General features: G+C 36.9%; 1 pseudogene; it reads left to right on the top strand.

Moving 5' to 3' along the window:
* Window positions 1-303: 303 nt before the first annotated feature.
* Window positions 304-712, top strand: LOC105513462 (annotated as a pseudogene).
* Window positions 713-10,394: the final 9,682 nt, after the last annotated feature.

The following is a 10,394-nucleotide window of genomic DNA, read 5'->3' as shown; positions in this document are numbered from 1 at the left end:
GTTCTAAAGTGAATTATACTATAAAGCTACAATAATCATGACAGTGGGTACTGATGAAAGCAGAGACACGTAGATCATATAGCATAGAGTGCAGAAATAGATCCATACAAACACTATAGTCAACTGATTTTTTACTTGGGTGTAAACACAGTTCAATGGAAAAAAAGATCGTCTTTTTAACAAACAGTACTAACCCAAACGCTAAAAAATCACCCTAGCCACATATTTCACACCTTATACAAAAAACCTGGCTCAACATCCTACCCCCACCCTTGAGCCAGACCCTGCTCTGCTCACACACCCATGCTGGCCATCATTCAGCAGCTGAGAGGACAATAGCATCGAGTGGACAGCAAATACTTTGATGAATACACGATGGAACTAGGAGTAGGGATAGTTCTGTGAAAAATACATGCAATGGCCAGAACAGATTGTAACATCTCTTGTGACAGCAAAAACCACCATAAACACTGAGAGCACTCTGAAACCAGCACAGTTCTCTTGTACCCTGGGGGAGAAGTTTGAAGAAACTACAGCTGAGAGCAGAAAAACACAGACTGTCACAACTTCATACGTGGCACATTGGTTCAACATCAGGAATGGAAAGGAAAGGAAAGCACAATAATAAGAAAGTTTAAAAAACCGGAAATTAATGGTGGACTGCATCCTGAACAATGTCACCTGTACTCAGGTCTACGAAAAAGTAGAATAAAAATTCTATCATTTTGGAAAGCAATTAGCTGAGAGAATGAACAAGCTCAGTTCAACAAGCAAATCTCCCCAAGTATCTTACATGCAATTATTTTAAAGTGCTGGTTTAATTAGGATCATCCCTTTGGTTAGTAAAGAAATGTACTTGTGCTAATAAAAAATTAACTTGAAATGGGTCATAAACTTAAATGTAAATGTAAAACTGTAAAACACTTTGAAGAAAATGTACAGGAAAATATTTGTGACCTTCAGCTAGGCAAAGAGTTCTTAGATTTAACACCAAAAGCACTATAAGAACAAGGAAAAAAAAACTGATAAACTGGACTTCATCAAAATAAAAAACTTTTTTTGTTTTGCAAGATACTTTAAGAGAGAGAAAAAACAAGGTAGGGACTGGGGGAAAATGTTTTTGAATCATATATCTAGATTACATAAAAATCATCAAACCTTAAAATGAAAGCAACTTTTTTTTTTTAAAGGACAAAAGATCTGAAAAGACACTTCAACAAAAAATATATACTAAAGGCAAACAAACACACGGATATATGCTCTATGTTACTAATCATTAGGGAAACGGCAACCAAAACCACAATGAGATACTACTATGCATGCTCTAGAATGACTTAAAAAAAAAACCTGACAGTGCCAAGTGCTGACAAGTACACAGAAAAACTTGAATTTTCAAATGCAAAACGGTACAGTCACTATGAGCAATAGTTTGGCAGCTGATTATAATGTTAAATATATACTTACTATACACAATAATCCCACTTTTAAGTATTTACCCAAGGGAAATAAGACTTGGCTGAACATAGTGGCTCATACCTGTAAACCCAACACTTTGGCAGGCAGTTTGAGACCAGCCTGGGCAACACAGTGAGATCTTATCTCTACAAAATAAAAATAAAATAATTAGCTGTGTTTAGTGGCATGCCCTGTAGTCCCAGCCACTAGGGAGGCTGAGATGTGAGAATGGCTTGAAGCCAGGACTTTGAGGCTGCAGTGAGCTATGACTGAGCCACTCCACTCCAGCCTGGGTAACAGACGGAGACCCTGCTTCAAAAAAAAGAAAAAAAGAAAGAAAGAAAAGAAATAAACAAAGAAGACATATTTACATAAAAACATTATAAATATGACAGCTTTATTCACAATCATCCAAAATCAGATATAATGTAAATATCCTTCAACTGGCAACTAAACTGTGAAGGACCCATCAATGGAATAGTATTGAGCAATAAAAAGGAACAAACTATGGGTACCTGCAACAACATGGATGAATCCCAAATGCATTATGCTAAGTGAAAGAAGCCAGACTCAAAAACCTACATAACGTATGACTCCATGTATATGACATCCTAGAAAAGGTAAAACTATAGTGATGGAAAACAGATCAGTGGTTGCTAGGGGTTAAGGGTGGGGGGCAGGAGGATCTGACTACAAAGGGATAATGTATTTTCAAGGAGTTCCTTTGGGGAGGTAATAGAATTGTTCTGTTTGTCGAATTTTTGGTATAATATATATACCAAAAAGAGTAAATTTTACTGTATGTAAATTAAAAATACATTTTAAAAAGTTTACCTGCGCTAACGCTTAATTATGTTATAGTAAATTTTCTTGGATAATTGTCATTGCAAACTCAAAAGTGCCTTCAAATTTTCTATTCTTAAAGTACATTTCCAATGCCATGCTTCTGTTTTGGCAAATATTCAAAAATTACGTTTAATTAATCTGTGCAAACCTATATGCTTACAATGAGTATGTAAAATATAGGGTAATTTTAAAAATACAAGATAGAAACTTTAAAAAAAAGATTCAGGAACCTAAAAATGAGGCAAATATACTTAGTCAATATACCGAGTCAGAATCTATTTAGGAAAGACTTTTTCCTCTGTGCAAAAACAAAATTTTTCAACACTTGACAAAGCTAAATCATGATGCTTGGCTTTCTATGCTATTGAAGTTTAATACAATCTGCTGATGCCAGTCTCAGTATGCTCATCGGGGTCACAGTCATAATAGATCATCAACATTACGAACTGTTGTTTTTGAGAAATGTGGATAATCCCCATTAGAGGCTAATACTCTTTCTGCAGGTAAATCAAATTATACCTTATACTTCTTATATTTTTGTGCTGGTGTAGTTGAGAAATATTGGAGAGAAAAGTCACAATTCAAATACTTGATGCTTTTGAATTATCCAGAATCATTTTATACATGAGTGATTTATTCAAGGCAAAGATTAGAGGGACAGAAACAGAGAGCAGTTCCTCTTATTCTCAGTTAATAGCCCAGCTTCTAAAATCAGATCACAGGTTATTAAACATATTTCTGTTCATTAGTCATCATTAAAGTTCATTTGTTATGACAATTTGAAAGTGGCCTTATCTCTGTTAGTACTATGCAATAATATCAGCTCTCAGAGATAATTGTATTCCTTTCCTTTTCCAGTTGTATAATATTCCCTAGGATCAAACTGAAATTTTGAGTCATTTAGGACAGATAATATTCAGTGCACACTCAGCAAACTTTATTCAGTATGTGGCTACTACCAAAAGCAATGATCTTTCATTAAATGCTTGTTGCAAATTATCATTCAAGCTTCACATTGTTCATTAATTACACTGATAGTACCCTATTTCAGATTCCCAAATGACACAGATCCTCTTGTGATCATTGGTCTCTCTACTTACTTTCTCCCTAGTGAACTCTTTTGTTCCCTTTACTTTCCAGATCAAAGTGCTTTCAGGCTTCCCAATAACTGCCTATAACAGTGAATGGCCTTTTCTGCCATTCCCAATGAGTAAGGTAAGCAAGGTCAACACATCACGATGGGTGTGCACTGAATAAGTGCAATGCCTAAGGAGTGGTTATTAATTCCAAAGCTTTTTCCTTCACTCAGAAAACATGTGTGAATGCAAGTGACTTAGAGTGATGTTATCACTAGGAAAATCTTGAAAATATATACAGGGATACATGCAAACATCCCTCAGGCATAAGATACTTGTGTCAGTAAGAGTGGCCCACCATAGTCATAATTCTAAATAAGAAGGAAGTGTGTCGCCATTAGAGTGGGCATGAGATTTAGGAATATTCCCTAATTCTCTTTTTCTCATCCTCCTTCCTCATAACCTCCCTCAGAAAACTTGCCCAATTTCACAATCTCTACTATTATTCAGTGGGTTGACTCTGAGGCCTACGACTCACATTTTAAAATGCCTGCCAGACATTTAATCCACTGATACTGCTAACCTAAACAAGGTCTTTCTCCTGATTTCCTTGTTTCTTTTCATATAATATTATCTTCTAGTAAACCAAACTTGAAGCTAGTAGTTATTTTTAATTCCTCATGCTCACTCATCTCTCATACTCAAATAAAGCTGCTAAATCAGCCAACTCTACCTTCACAGAGCCATGATATTCTTCTCCTTTTCTCCATTCCCATCATTATACCCTAATACAAGGCCTCATTACTTTTTGCCTCCTAACTCTGCTCTCTTTTGTCATTATCACTCCCCCTACACTTGTAGTACCTTATTTCAAATTCCCAAATGACACAGAGCCTCCTCTGATCATTGGTCTCCCTGCTTACTTTCCCCATAGTAATCTCTTTTGTTCCCTTTACTTTCCAAATCAAAGTGCCTTCAGGCTTCACAATAACTCCCTAGAACACCGAATCCATTCCAATCCATTACTTATACTTTTGTCACTGAATAGTCCTAACATATAGGTTAGATCATGCTACTTCCTGGTCAGAAGCCTCCAAAATTTCCCCATTGCTCACAGATCAAAGTCCATATTCCTTAACCCAATACTAAAAGCTCTTCTCACAATCTGTCTCCAATCCATCTTTATTGGCTCCATCTGTCATAATCACCTTCAAGCACCACATATTCCTGTGAAAACAGATTACTGTCTTTCCCCCAAAACACCTTATGATAGCTCATAAGATCCTTAAACTTAGAATATTTTAATACTCCCATTTATCACAGCTAGAAAACTTTGACATTCCAATGCTAACTCTTCCATGGAGCTTTTCCCAACACCCTGAGCTGAATATGTTCTCACAATCCAGGACTCCTACATCACTGAATTAGTCCCTGAACAGTGCTTCTCACCCAGTAGGTCTTATCTTCACCTCTTACATCCTATATTAGACTATACATCTTGTTTCTGATTCTGTAAGTATTCTAACCTATAAGGGTCATATTGGTTTTTAATTTTCCAAATCCCAAAGGCAAAGCAAGCGTTCCCAATATTGGAGGCCATAACAGATGCAAAGGTCAAAGATGATAAATATGATACTTGAATAAATAGCTGAATGAGAATAAGATGAAATCAGCTACAGCTACAATTCTAACTCACTAGGTCAAAACAAAAAAGTCTTCTGTGTCCATATGTATTGATATATTTCTTCTCTGCTTTTGTCATGACATGTTCTGGAAACCATGTCATAAAGTAAGAGATACAGTCCCATGGGAAAAGTGATATTATAGGGGATGTGTTTTTGACTAAAGATTCCTTATTAAATAAGCCGCAGATATGAATAACATGCAACAAAAGCAAAGATATAACAACTGTAAATCTTTACAATAATTTAAAATCATAATCTGAGCTTTTTCAAATGGGCAGCTATGCACTATGCATATTTGTTATACCAAGGGTTCTAATATATCACAAATTATATGTATCACACATAAAAATAGAATTAATTTTCATAAATCTCATTAAAGTCAATATGCTAGCTATAATAAACCAAAGCTGAATGGATCATTTTATTTGCCTAGTTGCTATTTAGAAGGATATTGGGTGTTTGTGTGGAAAGAGTGATTCAAATGACTTAAGTCTTGCTTTCAAGACCAACAAAAAAACCAACCCCCAACCTGCCCACAGAAGTAGAAGGAACCATTTTCTCTTTATTAATTTCACTGTGATAATCCGACACATTCATTATAATTCCTTAGACCTTAGGGTCATGTTCAAAGGTAGATATAAGAGATTTGGAAAAGGAAATCTCAGGTTCTAGCCTGGCTCTGTCACTTATCAAGTGGGTGATACACATACCCTCTCTGAGCCTCAGTTACCTAAAAGGTAACTATAGTATAAAACAATGGCTACCTCAGAATTATAGAGAAAATTCAGAGATAATGTAACTAAATTGCTTTTAAACTTCAAAGTCCCATCAAGAATAAGATTTTTTATTTATGTATTAGTCCGTTCTCACACTGCTAATAAAGATATACCCAAGACTGGGTAATTTATAAAGGTTAAGAGGTTTAATTGACTCACAGTTCAGCATGGCTGGGGAAGCCTCAGGAAATGAACAATCACGGTGGAAGGGGAAGCAAACACGTCCTTTTTCACATGGCGGCAGCAAGGAGAAGTGCCAAGCAAAGAGGGAAAAGTCCTTATAAAACCATCAGATCTTGTGAGAACTCACTCACTGTGCCCATGATTCAATTACCTCCCACTAGATCCCTCCCACAACATGTGGGGATTATGGGAACTACAATTCAGGATGAGATTTGGGTGTGGACACAGCCAAACCACATAAATTTACTTTTTTATTTATTTATTTTAGAGATAGGGTCTCACTACATTGTCTGGACTGGAATGCAGTGTCTATTCATAGGAAGGATCATAGTGGACTGCAGCCTGGAACTGCTGGATTCTAAGAATCCTTCTGCCTGAGCCTCCTGAGTAGCTGGGACTATAGTATCACACAACTGCACCTGACAAGAATAAGCTATTATTAATTATCAAAATCGTTCTTGAGACTGATGGCTTTTGGTCCACTATTAGCATGTTTAAAAGTGAAAGGCTAAACATTCCCTCCCCACCCCATGTCTTCCTAACTCCTCAGTTTATTCAGAAATACATGTGCTCCTTTTTAGTACAAAACAGCATGGAAATGGTAATAGTTGTTAGGTCACTCTTAACCACTCTTCTCCTTTTCAGAGCCTGTAAGATATCTTTCAGGGCACTTTGCACTACGCTGAATAGCCATAAAACAATTAACATGTGGGAAAATGGCCACTTTGGTCACTATGCTGGACATAGTTCAGTTCTGTGGACAGGACATTTTCTTCAATCAGGGAAGAAGGGGAGAATTTTCTTGGTGTTTAGAGGAATCAAATCTGAGTCCTTTTGTCTCCAAAGGACACAATTTCCTAGTGACTGCTTTTAATGTAGAAAAAGGCAAGGAATACAGAGAGGGGAAGAAAGCTAAAAAGGTATTAATGAAGACTGAGTATCTCCATCTTAGGAAGCTAACGTGTGTGTGTATTCAATACATGTGAAAGAAGGAGAGATAGCTCTGGCCACCTAGCCTTCTACTCAGCCCCATTAAGAGTGAAGAAGGGCTTTGAACTGGAGGGGAGGAGCAACCTTCCTCACTTTCAGATCACAATTTTTTTTTTTTTTAAATAACCAGACTGTTCTAGAAAGAGAAAGGAACTTTGGAGAACAAGAAATTGTAGAGGTAGATGTCCAGAGATGGGTTAACACCTCCTAATCCTGGGAAGAAGCTGAGGCTGCCAGCCCCAGGAAGGGTACAGCCCAAGTCCAGTGTCCTTTCTGTACCTCAGTAAGTATACACCTGGGGAGGGAGGCTGGACTTTGCCGAGGTTAGTACCACAGGGCTGCCTGTTTCAGCAAAGTTCTCAGATAAGCGATTCCTTTCAGAAAATCATGTGGACGTGGTCCATCATCATATTACAAGGCTAGGGAGAGTTTCAGCCTCCCTTCTCATAATCACCATGAGTGCCATCCTTAACCCTACCCCCATAAAAATACACAACATAAGTAAACACAGTATGTTTGCTCTACAAATGCACTTTCAATTCAGGTCCTCTGTTGCCTTCTATCTAGGTTGTGTTCCATCCCAAACCCTTCCTAAAAAGAAACTCTTGAGCCTCTAAAGGAGTACAACAGCAGAGACAGACCTAGATTAGAGAACCCTCCCCATATATTCTGGAACCTTTGTATGACTTGTAAATTTACTGTCCTACTACTCAGATGGGGAACTCAGAGTCAAATTTAGCAATAATGATGATAATAATAATAATAAACAATGCAATGTAACATTTCTTGTACTTAGAGTAAATATTCACACAATACAATAAAAATTATTCAACTTAAAACCTGTGTTTATATAACAAAATCTATGCCCTAACTATAGGTATCTCACTTTTATTCTCTATAAATATCTGCTGAAGTACTTTTAAAACGATCAAGCTTCTACTTCCATTGTGTCCAAGGCAAGGAAATTTAGTACATTTTAGATTTTAGTACATGGCTGGGCAGTCTTGAAGGGAGAGTGGTGTAATAGTTGGGTCAAACACAACCATTGCACAAGGGAGCAAGCAGCATTGGGGAAGAGAATTCAAAAGGGAAAGATTTTCTCTCTGGAAATTCTGCATTGAGAGAGCTTCTGTGCTATAACTCTATAAGGTTCTGTGTTCTCTTTTTGTAACAGAAGCCATTGCCTTGTATTAAGACATTAGTAAGCATTAACTTTTTGTATAGATGGGTTTAAGAAATAACCTCTAAACTGCTAACACAGGTATAAGACAGAATGCCCTTCTGCATTGGCAGTCACTACAGAAGATCTGGAAAACTAGAAACCTGTGGGCTAACTTTGGCCTAAAACTTTTTTAATGTCCAGAAAATGTTTATTAAAATTTTTACCTGGCAACAGTCAGCTGAACCAAGATATCACTCAGCCCTTTAAATGCTCCCAGCTCACTACAGTCCAGCATCTTCAGTGCCTATGACATTGTATCTGCCCTGTTTCACTCATTTGGGTATCCAATAGTCCCTGAAGGCATCTGAATTGGTGACCTCTGCACCAAAGATGTGAGAAACAGTCATTAAATATGCAGCAACCTGGAATGAGGGGTGGCCCAACATTTGAAGGCCAGAGAAGGCCTTGATGTTCACATATCCCTTGCCAGCACTGTATACTAGACATGAGAGATGGAGCAGGCCCTGCGTCAGATTCCTTTTAGCCTTTTTCCTGCACTGAACTGTCTTATATGACAGATTTCTTCTCAGTTATTAAATCTAATCCATAGCTACTCAGTGTATATAAGGACTGGAAGGACACTTAAAGAGCTGATTCCAACCCTGCCTCTCCTGGTTATGTTAGGCAAGTTGCTTTTAAGTTAATGGGAGTCTCCGTTCCTCCTTCATAAAACAATGGATTCACCTGGAATCATCATTAAGATCATTTTTAGTTGGCCTGTCTCCATCTATACCACCTCCAACTTATCTAGAATCTACTCAACCCTCAAGAGCTGTTCAAGTACTATCGCCTTCATTAAACCTCTTCAGACTTCTCCTTTCTTTGAATTTTTGAGCTTATCACCAACACCATCCAAATTAGCATTTACTAATTTTCTAATTGCTTTGCTTTCAGCATACTGTTCACTTGCCACGTTGAAACAGAAAATTCCTTTAGAGACTTTACAGTTTAATTTTTAAATCCTCTACAGCATGTTATACTTAACTGGTATTCAATGATAATTTAATTATTTAAATCAGATAAAGATACAGAAAATACGTATAAAATGGCAACCTTCCCAAAAAGCACCTTTCATAAGCCTCCTCAAAATAAATTATCCTTACCAGCATCATAACTTGACCATCTGATTCAGGCAGGCATAATGTATACTATACCTGTCAGACATCAATGAAAAGACACTACTAGATTACCATATTACTTTGTACTTGATCATTTCCTCCTTCCACAGTTGAAAAGCTCAAAAGGGGAAAAATACAAACAAACATTAACTCACTACAATAATATACTAATCCCCGAAAGATTTGTTACCCACTAAAATAGGGCATGGGAAAAATTTTCCTACTATAATTTTTTAAAAAAATCAATTACTATAGGTCAGATATTTGAAAACTACAACAAAAACCATCCTTACTCCTCCCCCACCTGCTTGGATGTCATCAGAAATTCTGAGTAAGAGGAGGCCAAGTTAGGATATCATGTGGGTGGGGATTTACCCACATTCATTACCCACATTCACCGGAAAAGCAGTAGGATACAGGTTTTACTTGTTCCGGTCAAACTTCCCTTCCCTCTCGCCCCCCAAATAATTAAGGCTTTAGCTATGTGCTCAGTCCTTTACTATCAAAGCAAAAAAAAAAAAAAACAGAGAGAGAAAAGAAAAATTCAAGTACAGAATTATTTTTAGACTATAGTGCGCTTAGAGATGAACTATTTGAATAAGGTTTCTACTTTTGGAAAGCTGAGAAAACTAGGTAATAAAGCGTCTATTTCCCTTCTAAGAGTAAACTTCTTAATCCAGTTTGATGATTCCTTAATTTCTCTACTCAACGAATTTAAGATAACTTTGTATCACTAAAGTAAATGAAATTAGCAAGCGTTAATTATGTCTTAACAGCTAGCCAATCTCAGTGGATTGAAATTAAGTCAATTTACAAACAGTTTTCCTGTGATGGAGCAATGCTTAATACAGGTGTTTCCACTTAATCCATGGAAAGAGAATTCATTCTGTAATTCACATTATATACCTACTTTGTTTGAGGGTCTGAATCAAAAAGAGAGTGTACACGTACGGTGGGGAAGGCATTTATTGGGAGGGGAGGACATGGAATCATAACCATAATCCTATTTAAAGTAATGAAAAACACTGATTAAATATCTATAA

The sequence above is a fragment of the Colobus angolensis genome, unplaced genomic scaffold (assembly GCF_000951035.1).
Source record: "Colobus angolensis palliatus isolate OR3802 unplaced genomic scaffold, Cang.pa_1.0 Scaffold23, whole genome shotgun sequence".
Classification (NCBI taxonomy): Eukaryota; Metazoa; Chordata; class Mammalia; order Primates; family Cercopithecidae; genus Colobus; species Colobus angolensis.
This window is presented reverse-complemented; position numbering and strand designations above follow the sequence as displayed.